At 35.8% G+C, this 15,417-nt stretch overlaps 1 pseudogene; it reads left to right on the forward strand.

Moving 5' to 3' along the window:
* The first annotated feature begins 1,646 nt into the window (after positions 1 to 1,646).
* Positions 1,647 to 2,529, forward strand: LOC129628090 (olfactory receptor 14C36-like; annotated as a pseudogene).
* Positions 2,530 to 15,417: the final 12,888 nt, after the last annotated feature.

Raw genomic sequence — 15,417 nt, forward strand, 5'->3', positions numbered from 1 at the left:
TTTGTATCATCCATAAGCTACTTATCAGTATTCTATTCTTGATCAATTCATTTGATGTTTCTGAACCAACTTTTAGCTGAAATGAGCTCTCCATGAATGGAATGTTTTCTAAGTTATTATAAATGAAATGAATACTTCAAAATGTGAGTATTTTTAAGCAGAAAGTATTGGAATTCACAGAATATATCTGACACAAGTGGGATAACCTGAGCTGCTTATTTCTCACATCAAATTAGTAAAATTACATTCCAATTTATCTGAAAAAATAAAAATTAGAAATAAAAAAGTTTATACATTTATACTCTTCCATTTAAGAATTGAACTGTAGTTGATTTACAGTGTTGTGTTAATTTCTGATATATAGCAAAGTGAGTCATATATATATATATATATATATATTCTTTTTCATATTCTTTCCCATCACGGTTTATCACAGGGTATTGAATGTAGTTCCCTCTGCTATCCAGTAAGACCTAGTTGCTTATCCATCCTATATATTATAGTTTGCATCCACTAATTACAAACTTCCAATATTTCCCTAGGGCTTCCCTGGTGGCCCTTGCCTGGAGAATCCCATGGACAGAGGAGCCTGGTGGGCTAAAGTCCACAGGGTTGCAAAGAGTCTGACATGACTGAGTGATTTAACTTTAATATTTCCCTCCCCCACCTCTCCTCATTGGTATTCACAAATCTGCTCTCTATGTCTGTCTGTGACTTTGTCTATTTCATAGATATGTTCATCTGTGTCATATCTTATATTCCACATATAAGTGATACCATATGTTATTTGTTAAAGTGTCTAAAATGTTTTTAAAATTATTTAATTTAATTAATTTTTCCTAGACCACACCACATGGTTTGCAGGTTCTTAGTTCCCTGACCAGAGATCAAATCCAGGTCCCTGGTAATGGAACAGATTCCTAATCACTGGACTGCCAGGGAATTTTCAAAATTGTCTGCACTCTTAATCTAAATTTATGTGCTTATCTTTTAAGGCTGATTTCAAGAAATTATGGACTCTTGGTGATCCATGGTCAATATTTCATAGAACATTAAGGTAGATTTCAACAGGGTGTCAGTATCCAACTGAATGTGGTATACAACTCCTATTAAAACTTAAAAATCTTTCATTGAGAATTGACTCTGTTTGAAATAACTATCTCTATTTATCTATCTATGAACTGATGAATCTTCATTAGAATAATAAACTTCAGTGAGTTGGATATTATTGAGTAAAGTAATAACACTTTCTGTATAACCAGAAAATGGGATTGAAGAGCCCCAGCCTTAGCACTTTGCCATTTTAAATACTCAGTAGTGATAATAAGCTAAACATATGAAAAGACTCCTGGAGGAGGGCATAGCAACACACTCCAGTATTCTTGCCTGGAAAATCCCCATGGACAGAGAAGCCTGATGGCCTACAGTCCACAGGGTTGCAGAGTCGGACATGACTGAAGCAACATAGCACAGATTCATGAAAATACTAATTATGGACATTTCCCACACACAAATACCATCTGTATGAAATAGAAGAACACACTTTCTAGGAAAATGTTTAAGGTGATTTCATTCATTCTTTTTTTGAATCCTGTTTCTCACAGTTTATCCCTTTTATTTTCCAGATCGATCACCCTTTTTAAAATATGGTCAATTCTACCACTGTGATCTTTGCCGATAGTTGGAAGCTAAGGCACCTACACTCCATGTTGCTCTTTCTGATGTACGGGGTTACCTTGTTAGGGAATCTTCTCATCGTTACTGTCACCATATTTGACCAGAAACTTCACATGCCTTTGTGCTTCTTCCTCAGAAATCAGTCTATTTTAGATATGTGCTATATTACTGTCATTGTCCTTAATGTCTGTGTCAACTCTCTCACTGGTAACAGGACCATTTCAGGAGCTGCGTGTACAATCCAGGTATTCTTGGTCCTTTACTTTGCCTATGTAGAGGTGATGTTCCTCAACATTATGGCCTGAGACTGCCAGGTAGCCATCTGCCAGCCCCTCTACTACCCAGTTATGATGAACTCCCAATTCTGTGTTCAAATGACACACCTTCCTGGTCAGTGGTCTTGTGTATGCAGGTATGCAAACAGGTAAATCATTCCAGCTGACCTTCTGTCAGTCCATCGATTCTTCTCTGATGTACCCTCTCTGCTGAGGATCTCCTGCCCTGACACCTCCAGCAATTTTCTTTTACTTCCTGTATCTGTCATTGTAGTTGGTTGGGGCTGCTTTATCTTTATTACTATGTCATATGTTCACATATTTTTCACTGTGCTAAGGTTTTCAATGAGAGCAAGGAAAAGCCATTTCTACCTGTGTCCCTCACATCCTTGTGGTATCTGCCTTTCTCAGTTCTATCATCTGTGTATACTTAAGGCCCTCAGTAAGCTCTAAAACAATTAAAGATATTATTTTTTCTGCCTTTTATACCATAGTCCCTGCATTCTTAAATCTTATTATCTATAATCTTAGAAACATACAGGTAAAGGAAGCTGTAAGGAAAATAATATTAAGATAGTTGTATTCTGCTGCTGCTGCTGCTGCTATGTCGCTTCAGTCGTGTCTGACTCCGTGAGACTCCATAGATGGCAGCCCACCAGGCTCCCCCATCCCTGGGATTCTCCAGGCAAGAACACTGGAGTGGGTTGCCATTGCCTTCTCCAATACATGAAAGTGAAAAGTGAAAGTGAAGTCGCTCAGTCATGTCCGACTCTTCGCGACCCCATGGACTGCAGCCCACCAGGCTCTTCAGTCCATGGGATTTTCCAGGCAAGAGTACTGGAGTGGGATGCCATTGCCTTCTCCAAGTTTTATTCTGGACAATAATAAAAATCCATTTCAATTTTATCCCAATGTCACTGAAAGAGATCCAGACTTCTATAAAATAGCTTCTTGCCTGGGTTGTATATGTTAGTCTGCTCACTCCAAATTCACTCTATTGAGATCTGTTTAATTAATCGTATACAATAATGATTGTACCTTATATTACCCTTTCCATTTATTCTCTATAAAAATTAACTATTTTAATAAATGAATATGATCCAAGATATTTGATCAGAACCATTTTAGATTATATGTTTGCAGTTCATCAAATATTAACAATATTAATATTTCCTTGAAAGAATTCTTAGCAAATCAATATGGAGGTAATTTGTAGGCTTCATTATCTGTATTTAGTCAGCAAAATTTGAAATAAGTATATAAAAAATATGGTACTTAATTATATTCATTTGTGTAAAAAGTACAAATAAATAGTCTATGACATTCATCGAATGAAACTAACATACAATACATCTGAAAAGTGCAGAAAAATTCCACAAAATAAAATCTAAGTAAACTGTGGTTTTTTTTTTCTTCCTCACTTATTGGTTGTGGAATTTCTATTTGTTGTTTGTGACCATGCTTTAATTCTCTAAGCTTGTTTCTTTTTCTTTTTCTTTTTTTTTTTTTTTTTTTTTTTGGCAATTATTTTAACAACTTCATTCTGAATGACCCATTTTCAAGGGACAAAATTTGATGCTGGGCTGAAGGTAAATGTTTCTTTTTCTTTTTTCCCCCTCCAATATGTTACTTGATCTTTTTTCTCTGTGTATAGTGTCATGTCTGGCAATTCTGAAAAAATGACCTCTAATTTTTGGCCTAATTGATAACCTATGTTAGTTCTTAAATTTATTTGAGCTTATTTGGCAACCATAACATAAAAGTCTTATCTCCACTTGTAGTCCCAATTTTTTCATAAATACTTCTTTATATTCAATAGACAAATTAATTTTTTCTAAACTTTTTGTTTCCAAACTACCAAATTATTTTGCCTCATTAGTTTGCAACCACTTTGGTGTACATTCAGAATTAATTTATCTTAAGGAATTTTATATAACAGACAAAATGGGAAATAAACCAATTTGTATAAAAATCATTAAGTGGTAAAAGAAAGGTAAATATCAGAAAATGAATTGCACTTTGATACATTGTTGAAAAATGAGGAAAGCAAAATGAATATATAACTTAATACAGCTTTTTATTTTTTAAATTTTATTTTATTTTTAAACTTTACAATATTGTGTTAGTTTTGCCAAATATCGAAATGAATCCACCACAGGTATACATGTGTTCCCCATCCTGAACCCTCCTCCCTCCTCCCTCCCCATACCATCCCTCTGGGTCATCCCAGTGCACCAGCCCCAAGCATCCAGTATCGTGCATCGAACCTGGACTGGTGACTCGTTTCATACATGATATTATACATGCTTCAGTGCCATTCTCCCAAATCTTCCCACCCTCTCCCTCTCCCACAGAGTCCATAAGACTGTTCTATACATCAGTGTCTCTTTTGCTGTCTCATACACAGGGTTAATGTTACCATCTTTCTAAATTCTATATATATGCATTAGTATGAATACAGCTTTTTAAATAGCCAAAATATACTTGTGCACCATTTTACTTTTTAGCTCTACAGATTTGATTATTCTGAGTACTTCATATAAGTGGAATTGTGGAGTATCTGCCTTTTTATGAGTGACATTTCATTTAGCATATTGAACTCCAGGTTCATCCATACTGGAGCATGTATTAGACTTTTCCTCCTATTTAAAGCTGAAAAATATTTCACTATATGTATGTCACATAATTTTTATCCATTCATCTTTTGATGGATGCTTGTGCTGCTTCTACCTGATGGCTGTTTTCTTGTTTTAATTAAAAGTGGTGCAAGAATGTGAACTGTATAGTTCATACTTGGTGGGATTCACTAAGAATTTCCAGGTATTTGAGCAATTTATATTCTGAGGGAAATTCAAAATTTTTCATTAAGCTTACCACAGAATTTTTTAAATTTGTATTGCTATCTCTCTATAATAATTCAACTTTACACATCACAAAGGAGGAAACAGAGGGAATTTTCTCATTATATTTCGCAGGAATGAATAGAAGCATCTTAGTTTTTAAAGGGAAAGATTCTGGCACTATTATTACAGAGAGGCTTAGAAACAGGGCAATAACCTGCAATGAATGTGGAATGATTGGCATAACTTTCCTAAGAGTCTACTTTTACTCTTTTGCATTGAGCAAGAAGTTAGACCATATTGAACCAGTGCATTTAAGTCTATTTCTATATGTATAGATCCTCTCACCGTTTGACTTTGTTCTCTAGTGGTTGTTAAAGACAGACGGAGAATTGTTTGGCTAAATCCAATTTCTTTTTTTTTTTTTTTTTTTTTTTTTTTAAATTTTATTTTATTTTTAAACTTTACAACGGAGAATTGTTTGGCTAAATACAATTTCTAACGAACCTACTGAGGATAGAATTGTTGTAACCAGGACATTATTGCTCTTTATATTTTTTTAAATTGAGACAAAATATAAACAACATAAAAGCTACCATGTTAACCATTATAAAAGGCACAATTGTGTGGCATTATGACTGAGGTAGTTACATAATTATAAAAACACTGTTGATCTTTAATTCAATTTTAGAAATATAACTAGATTTATTTTATATTTTACCTTTGTCCTCAAAATCATTTGATTAATAAAATGAGCCTAGATTATGTCACTATTGCAGCTAATATTATCAGTTATTAGGGCAGTCAAATACAGAATGAAATTTCATTAAATGAAATTGTTAAAATTGCATCAGGTTAATATTGTTAGAAAGGTATCATGATAGATAAATAAGACTTTCTTTAGTTCAGAGAAATGAGTCAAGCTCTACTTTTACATATATTTTACATATATACATACAATATTACATGTTTTACATATAATTCATACATTTATTGAATTATAGATGAATATCCATGTGAAGGAATTTTTATGAATTAAAGTGATCAGAAAAATTAAATGTTAATTTAATGTGCAAAAAAAATCCCAAATTGAATGTTAACAATTTAGAACTATTAGTAGATATCAGTCTTGATTACAACTTTGTGTTTTATTCTACTCTAAGATATTTTACAATAAAGCAGCTCATAGCATCAGGAGGTGGGAACTATCACAATCCTATAGTAAATATTTTACCACTATATCTCCCATTTGAATGCAAAATCCTTGGTGGTAACTCCTCTGCAAACAAAGAGAGCATCAAAATAAAATTTAATGTTAAAAGCTTTCCTTTATGTAATGTCATTTATCCTTGATAACTATTCTCAAGTGAATCTTTTAGATGAAATAGAGATATGTTCAGGGGTTATTAATTTTTTTATAGTACCTCACATGTAAATTGTTGCTCAGTTGCCCAGTAGTGTACATCACATAAGCTATACTAATTTTGATTTTTACATGAAGACTTAGCTTTTCTTTTATATCAAACATTTTGTTGCTCAGTCTCTCAATCGTATCTGATTCTTTGAAACCCCATGGACTGCAGCATGCCAGACTTCCCTGTCCTTCACCATCTCCCAAAGCTTGCTCAGACTCATGTCCATTGAGTCAGTGATGCCATCCAAATGTCTCATCCTCTGTCACCCCCTTCTCCTCCTGCCTTCAATCTTTCCCAGCATCAGGGTCTTTTCCAATGAGTCAACTCTTCGTATCAGGTGGCCTAAGTATTGGAGCTTCAGCTTTAGCATCAGTCCCTCCAATGAATATTCAGGATTTATTTCTCTTAGGATGGATTAGTTTGATCTTCTTGCAATCCAAGGGATTCTCAAGAGTCTTCTCCAATACCACAGTTTAAAAATATCAATTATTTTAATATTTCATTAAATATTTCAATATTTTATAAATCAAACTCATTGAAAGAGATGTTTGATGGATGAGTAAAGTACCCTGGATGTTTACAAGGATTATTAGCAAAAATGTACATCTGTGCAATTAACAAGTATTAACAAACAATCACTATTGTGCTTCAAATCTAATCATTTGAAACTAATAATTTGTGTTTTACCAAAACACCCCTAAGATACTACCTTATGGTACAGATCTGGTGTGTGTCTCCTCATATGACTTCTTTGTATCAGATGGCAAGATTTATACGGAATGCTCTTCAAGAAAAAAATTTTAATGGCCTAAATAAGGAGACGTCCTTGTAAAATATTACAAAGTTAAGCAGCTTCTTGTTGAAGATCTCTATTTGTAAATATCTGTTTACATGGGTATTTCCTATAGCTTGCTGACAGTTATATTATTATATATAGAAAAATCTTATCCTAGGAGTCACATGATAAACCTTTTAGATTTTGATTTATCTTATTGGTTGTAATTTTGTCCACTTAAAATTTTACTTAAAGTAAGGAAAACGACAAAATAGTATCTGCAGAAGTGATTAAGACGAGGTGGCAAGAATAAATAGAACTTTACAAGAAAGGTCTTAATGACCTGGATAACCATGATGGTGTAGTCACTCACCTAGGGAGCTAGACATCCCGGAGTATGAAGTCAAGAGGGTGTTAGGAATAATTTCTATGAACAAAGCTATGTGATGAAATTCCAGCAAAGCTATTTAAAGTCCTAAATTGTTCATTTAATACATTCCTTTATCGAAAGACATTTAGGTTGCTTCCATGTCTTGGCTATTATAATACTGCTGCAGTGAATGTGGAAGTGCATGTGTAATTTGTCTTATGGGATTCTCCGGATACATGTCCAGGAGTAGAATTGCTGAATCACATGATAGTGTTATTTTTAGTTTTAAGTGAAAATCCATACCATTCTCCACAATAGATGTACCAGTTTACATTGCCACCAACAGTGCAAAAAGATTCCATTTTCTCCATATGTCTCCAGCATTTATTATCTATAGACTTTTTTGTTCTGATTTTATTAATTTATTTTAATTGAAGATAATTGCCTTACACAATTCTGTTGTTTTCTGCCAAATATCAACATGAATCCACCATAGATATACAAAAGTCCCCTCCCTCTTGAACGTCCCTCCCATCTCCTTCCCCATCTCACCTAGTTGTTGCATAGTCCCTGTTTGAATTCCCTGAGTCATACAGCAAATTCCCATTGGCTATCTATTTTAAATATGATAATGTAAGTTTCCATGTTATTCCCTCCATACATCTCACCCTCTCCTTCTTCCCCACACCCCCATGTCCATAAGTCTGTTCTTTATGTCTGTTTTTCCATTGTGTGCTGTGCTGTGCTTAGTCACTCAGTTGTGTCTGACTCTGCAACTCCATGGACTGCAACACTTCATGCTCCTCTGTCCATGGAGATTCTCAGGCAAGAATATTGGAGTGGGTTGCTATGGCCCTCCTCCAGGGGATCTTTCCAACCCAGGGATCAAACCCAGGTCTCCCACATTGTAAGTGGATTCTTTACTGACTGAGCCACCAGGGAAGTCCCCTGTTTCTCCAATGCTGAACTGCCAAATAAACTCATCAGTACCATCTTTCTAGATTCCATATATATACATTAATATACTATATTAATATAGTACTATAGTATATATATATTATATTAATATATTATATACTATAATATATTAACTGAGTTGCTTCATTCTATATAATAGGCTATAAGCTCATCCAATTCATTAAAATTGACTCAAATGTGTTCCTTTTTTATGGCTGAATAATACTCCACTGTATATATGTACCATACTTCTTTATCCATTCATCTGTCAATGGACATGTAGATTGCTTCTATGTTTTAGCTATTGTAAATAGTGCTGCAATGAACATTGGGGTACAAGTGTCTTTTTCAATTTTGGTTTCCTCAAGATATATGCCTACCAGTGGGATTGCTAAGTCATATGGTGATTTTACCTTGGACATGAGGTAGCTCCTCTCAGCTGCCGCCCACAACCTCGGGCATGGGGTAGTTCCACTCAGCTGCCAACCCCAGCCTCAGGCCTACCCCACGTCTGAGGTAAGGAGAGGCAGCTGCGGTTTGCTGGAACAGCCATGAAGAGATACCCCACATCCAAGGTAAGACAAACCCAAGTAAGTCCGTAGGCATTGAGAGAGGGCATCAGAGGGCACACAGACTGAAACCACAATCACAGACAACAGGCCAATCTGATCACATGGACAACAGCCTTGTCTAACTCAATGAAACTAAGCCATGCTGTGTGGGGCCACCCAAGATAGATGGGTCATGGTGGAGAGGTCTGACAAAATGTGGTCTACTGGAGAAGGGAATGGCAAACCACTTCAATATTCTTGCCTTGAGAACCCCATGAACAGTATTAAAAGGCAAAAGGATAGGACACTGAAAGATGAACTGCCTAGGTCAGTAGGTGCCCAGTATGCTCCTGGAGATCAGTGGAGAAATAACTCCAGAAAGAATGAAGGGGTGGAGCCAAAGCAAAAACAACACCCAGTCGTGGATGGGACTGGTGATAGAAGCAAGGTCTGATGCTGTAAACAGCAATGTTGCATAGGAACCTGGAATGTAAGGTCCATGAATCAAGGTAAATTGGAAGTGGTTAAACAGGAGATGACAAGAGTGAACATTGACATTGTAGGAATCAGAGAACTAAGATGGGCTGGAATGGGTGAATTTAACTCAGATGACCATTATATCTACTACTGTGGGCAGGAATCGCTCAGAAGAAATGGAATAGCTGTTATAGTCAACAAAAGAGTCCAAAATGCAGTACTTGGATGCAATCTCAAAAATTACAGAATGATCTCTATTTGTTTCCAAGGCAAACCATTCCATATCACAGTAATCTAAGTCTATGCCCCAACAAGTAACACTGGAAAAAGCTGAAGTTGAACAGTTCTATGAAGACCTAAAAGACCTTCTAGAACTAACACCCAAAAAAGATGTCCTTTTCATTATACGGGACTGGAATGCAAAAATAGGAAGTCAAGAAACACCTGGAGTAACAGATAAATTTGGCCTTGGAATACAGAATGAAGCAGCACAAAGGCTAATAGAGTTCTGCAAAGAGAATGCACTGGTCATAGAAAACACCCTCTTCCAATAACACAAGACTCTACATAAGGACATCACCAGATGGTCGACACTGAAATCAGATTGATTATATTCTTTGCAGCCAAAGATGGAGAAGCTCTATGCAGTCAGAAAAAATAAGACCAGGAGCTACTGTGGCTCAGATCATGAACTCTGTATTGCCAACTTCAGACTGAAATTGAAGAAAGTGGGGAAAAACACTAGACTATTGAGGTATGACCTAATCAAGTCCCTTACAGTGGAAGTGAGAAATAAATTTAAGGGACTAGATTTGATAGACAGAGTACCAGATGAACTATGGACAGAAGTTTGTGACATTGTACAGGAGAAAGGAATCAAGACCATCCCCAAGAAAAAGAAATGCAAAAAAGCAAAATGGCTGTGTGATGGGGCCTTACAAATAGCTATGAAAAGAAGGGAAGCAAAAAGCAAAGGAGAAAAGGAAAGATATACCCATTTGAATGCAGAATTCCAAAGAATAGCAAGGAGAGCTAAGAAAGCCTTCTTCAGCAATCAGTGCAAAGAAATAGAAGAAAACAACAGAATGGGAAAGACTAGAGATCTCTTCAAGAAAATTAGAGATACCAAGGGAATATTTCATGCAAAGATGGGCTCAATAAAGGATATAAATGGTATGAAGCTAACAGAAGCAGAAGATACTAAGAAGAGATGGCAGAATATTCAGAACTGTACAAAAAAGATCTTCATGACCCAGATAATCACGATGGTGTGGTCACTCATCTAAAGCCATACATCCTGGAATGTGAAGTCAAGTGGGCCTTAGGAAGGATCACTATGAACAAAGCTAGTGGAGGTGATGGAATTTCAGTTGAGCTATTTCAAATCCTGAAAGATGATGCTGTGAAAGTGCTGCACTCAATATGCCAGCAAATTTAGAAAACTCAGCAGCGGTCACAGGACAGGAAAAGGTCCGTTTTCATTCCAATCCCAAAAAAGGCAATGCCGAAGAATGCTCAAATGAATGCACAGTTCCACTCACCTCACACTCTAGTAAAGTGATGCTTAGAGTTCTCCAAGCCAGGCTTCAACAATACATGAACTGTGAACTTCCAAATGTTCAAGTTGGTTTTAGAAAAGGCAGAGGAACCAGAGATCAATTGCCAACATCCACTGGATCATTGAAAAAGCTAGGGAGTTCCAGAAAAACATCTATTTCTGCTTTATTGACTATGCCAAAGCCTTTGACTGTGTGGATCACAATAAACTGTGGAAAATTCTTCAAGACATGGGAATACCAGACCACCTGACCTGTCTCTTGAGAAACGTGTAGCCAGGTCAGGAAGCAACAGTTAGCACTGGACATGGAAAAACAGACTGGTTCCAAATAGGAAAAAAGAGTATGTCAAGGCTATATATTGTCACCCTGCTTATTTAACTGATATGCAGAGTACATCATGAGAAACGCTGGGCTGGAAGAAGCACAAGTTGGAATCAAGATTGCCGGGAGAAATATCAATAACCTCAGATATGCAGATGCCACCACCGTTATGACAGAAAGCAAAGAAGAACTAAAGAGCCTCTTGATGAAAGGGAAAGAGGAGAATGAAAAAGTTGGCTTAAAGCTCAACATTCAGAAAACGAAGATGATGGCATCCAGTCCCATCACTTCATGGCAAATAGATAGGGAAACAGTGGAAACAGTGGCTGACTTTATTTTTCTGGGCTCCAAAATCCCTTCAGATGGTGATTGCAGCCATGAAATTAAAAGACGCTCACTCCTTGGATGGAAAGTTATGACCAACCCAGACAGCATATTAAAAAGCAGAGACATTACTTTGTCAACAAAGGTCCATCTAGTCAAGGCTATGGTTTTTCCAGTACTCATGTATGGATGTGAGAGTTGGACTGTGAAGAAAGCTGAGCGCCGAAGAATTGATGCTTTTGAACTGTGGTGTTGGAGAAGACTCTTGAGAGTCCCTTGGACTGCAAGGAAATACAACCAGTCCAATCTAAAGGAGATCAGTCCTCGGTGTTCATTGGAAGGACTGATGTTGAGCTGAAACTCCAATACTTTGGCCACCTGATGCAAAGAGCTGACTCATTTGAAAAGACCCTGATGCTGGGAAAGATTGAGGGCAGGAGGAGAAGGGGATGTCAGAGGTTAAGATGGTTGGATGGCATCACCGATTCAATGGACATGGGTTTGGGTAGACTCTGGGAGTTAGTGATGGACAGGGAGGCCTGGAGTTCTGCAGTTCATGGGGTCGCAAAGATTCGGACTCGTCTGAGCGACTGAGCTAACTGATGGTGATTTTATTCCTAGTTTTTAAGGAATCTCCATACCGTGTTCCAAAGAGGCTGTATAAATTTACTTTTGCACCAACAGAGCCAAAGTGTTCCCTTTTCTCTTCACCATCTCCAGCATTTACAGTTTGTAGCCTTCTTGATGGATGGCCATTCTGACTGGTATAAGGTATTATCTCACTGCAGTTTTGATTTACATTTCTCTAATAATGAGAGATGTTGACTATATTTTCATGTGTTTGTTAGCTATCTATATGTCTTTGGAGAAATGTCTGTTTAGGTCTTTGGCCCACTTTTGAATTGCATTGTTTCTTTTTCTGGTAGTGCATTGTATAAGCTGCTTGTATATTTTTGAAATTAATCCTTTTTCAGTTGTTTCATTTGTTATTATTTTCTCCCATTCTTAGTGTTGTCTAAGTTTAACTAGGTCTCATTTGTTTATTTTTTATTTTATTTCCATTACTCTAGGAGATGGATCACAGAGGATCTTGCTTTGATTTATGTCATCAACTGCTCTGCCTATGTTTTGCTCTAAGTGTTTTATAATTTCTGGTCTTACATTTAGGGCTTTAATCAATTTTGAGTTTATCTTTGTGTATGGTGTTAGGAAGCAAGTGTTCTAATTTTATTCTTTTACACATAGCTGTCCACTTTTCCAAGCATCACTTATTGAAGAGACTATATTTGCCCCATTGCATATTCTTGCAACCTTTGTCAAAAATAAGGTATCCTTAGGTGTGTGGGCTCATCTCTGGGCTCTCTATCTTGTTCCATTTGCCTATATTTCTGGTTTTGTACCAGTACCAAACTGTCTAGATGACTGTAGCTTTGTAGTACAGTCTGAAGTCAGGAAGATTGATTCCTCCAGCTCCATTCTTCTCTCCCAAGAATGCTTTGGCTATTCAGGGTCTTTTGTGTTTCCATGTTGATTGTAAATTTTTTGTTCTAGTTCTTTGAAAAATTCCATTGGTAATTTGATAGGGATAGCATTTGGTAGTATAGTCAAATGCAATTACCAGATTGCATTTGGTAGTATAGTAATTTTCACAATATTGAGTCTTCCAAACTAGGTACACAGACTATCTTTCCATCTGTTTATGTGATCTTTGATTTCTTTCATTAGTGTCTTATAATTTTCTGTATACAGTTCTTTTGTCTCCTTAGGTAGGTTTATTCCTAGATATTTTATTATTTTTGTTGCAATGGTGAATGGCATTAATTCCTTAATTTATCTTTCTCATTTTTCATTATTACAAAACCTACCTCAATAAAAACCTACCTCTTTAGTTCCTCTTTGCTTTCTGCCATAAGGGTGGTGTCATCTGCATATCTGAGATTATTGATATGTCTCCTGGCAGTCTTTATTCCAGATTGTGCTTCATACAGCCTGGCATTTTTCATGATGTACTCTGCATAGAAGTTAAATAAGCAGAGTGACAATATACAGCCTCGACATACTCCTTTCCCAATTTGGAACCAGTCCTTTGTTCCATATCCAGTTCTAACTGTTGCTTCTTGACTTGCATACAGACTTCTCAGGAGGTAGGTAAAGTGTTCTGGTATTTCCACCTCTTTAAGAATTTAAGAATACCAATGGCAAAACCAATACAATATTGTAAAGTAATTAGCCTCCAATTAAAATAAATAAATTTATATTAACAAAATTTTTAAAAATACCAAAAGTGTGAAAATACATTACAGCAGCCCTAGCAAATGTATACCAATCTTGGTACTAGGAATGGAAGTGCCAAAATAAATAACATGTTTTTGGAAACCAGAGGAAAGCCAATCTTTCCATAAGATGACAAACAACTTGCATAAATTATATTCTAGTGTTTTGTAAAAGTGGAATTGGCAAGTAAAAAAACTCAGATATATAGCCAAGAAAAATTATAAGGAAAGTGTTAGAGGCATGTCCTAGTATCTTCTTGCCTTTTTAAAGTAAATGTTAGAGCAAAGATATAAATTAAAGAAGAAAGTATGAACAACAACAAAAAAATCAAAACAATGCAAAACGTTTGAAGTTTGACAATGTCTCAGCCTATTTATTTGGCAAAAGATGAAAGAGGATTCTAGAGACAGTATCAAAGGTGTGGCTGCAAAATAACCTGTTACAAAGATAACTGGCTTGTAGTTTATAAGTCCAATTATTTATCTCAGCAGAAGCCAGAAATAGAGATGAATTTATACTAGCAGAAATACTATGTTATTTAACTGAATGGAACAGAGATAAGATGGAATAAAATGAAGTCTGTAGGAATTCTTGCATTTCACCAAATGAATTAATAGAGCAATCCATTTGTGGACAGCATTATCATTCAAAAAAAAAAAAGATAATGAAAACAAAGGCGGTTCAGAGTTCAGCAGTAATCCCACTGTCACAATATGTCCACAATCTTAGGTCTGAGTGCTTCAGATAGTTGTTTAGGACAGAAAGAAAGAAGTTGTCATACTGGTTGGCCTATAAATTAGGAAAATCTCCAGTGATTCTACTGTACAAAGTATGAAGGTAGGAAATACTCCCGAGTCTTAAAATCTAACAGTATTTGTCTTGATAGATTATGAACTAGCCTTACACATATGACCCCTATCTTATTTCTGATTTCTCTTTGTTGAAATAAAAATATGTATTCTGTGCTGATCCAAATATTGCATTGTGGAATCATTAAACTTACCTGGTACGCAGCTTGAGATAATTTTTTCCCATGATTAAAAAGTATAATTCCAGATATATCCCTATGTGACTTAGATAATATTTAGGTGATAATTTTGACTTAGAATTTATTCTATAATGTATTAAGACATTGGGGCCTAATGAAGTATAGTATTTTGAACGTAAGAAAGACATGGATATTGGGAGTCAAAGGGAAGTGTTATAGGCTGAATTATGTTCCCCCTTCAAACCATGTGTTGAAGTCCTAACTCCCAGCACCAGATAATATTAAAGTACTTGAAGACATGATTTTTACCTAAATAAGATGAAGTGAGGTCATTAGGTTAAGTTCTCATACAGTATAAATGATAAATTTTGAAGACTAAATTGGAACGTTGGTATACAAACATAGAGGCAACACTTGAAGATGCTGCAAAAAAGATAGTTATTTACAAATTAAGGAAAGAGAAAGGCCTTATAATAAAGCAAACATGCTGACATCTTAATTTTGACTTCTAGTCTGTAGAATTTTAAAAATTATTTTGTTGTTTTTTTAAGACACCTGAACTGTGGTATTTTCTTATAGCATTTGTAGCAAACTAATAGAGATGCTAAAGAATT

This window comes from Bubalus kerabau, chromosome 1 (assembly GCF_029407905.1).
Source record: "Bubalus kerabau isolate K-KA32 ecotype Philippines breed swamp buffalo chromosome 1, PCC_UOA_SB_1v2, whole genome shotgun sequence".
In the NCBI taxonomy this organism is placed as follows: domain Eukaryota; kingdom Metazoa; phylum Chordata; class Mammalia; order Artiodactyla; family Bovidae; genus Bubalus; species Bubalus kerabau.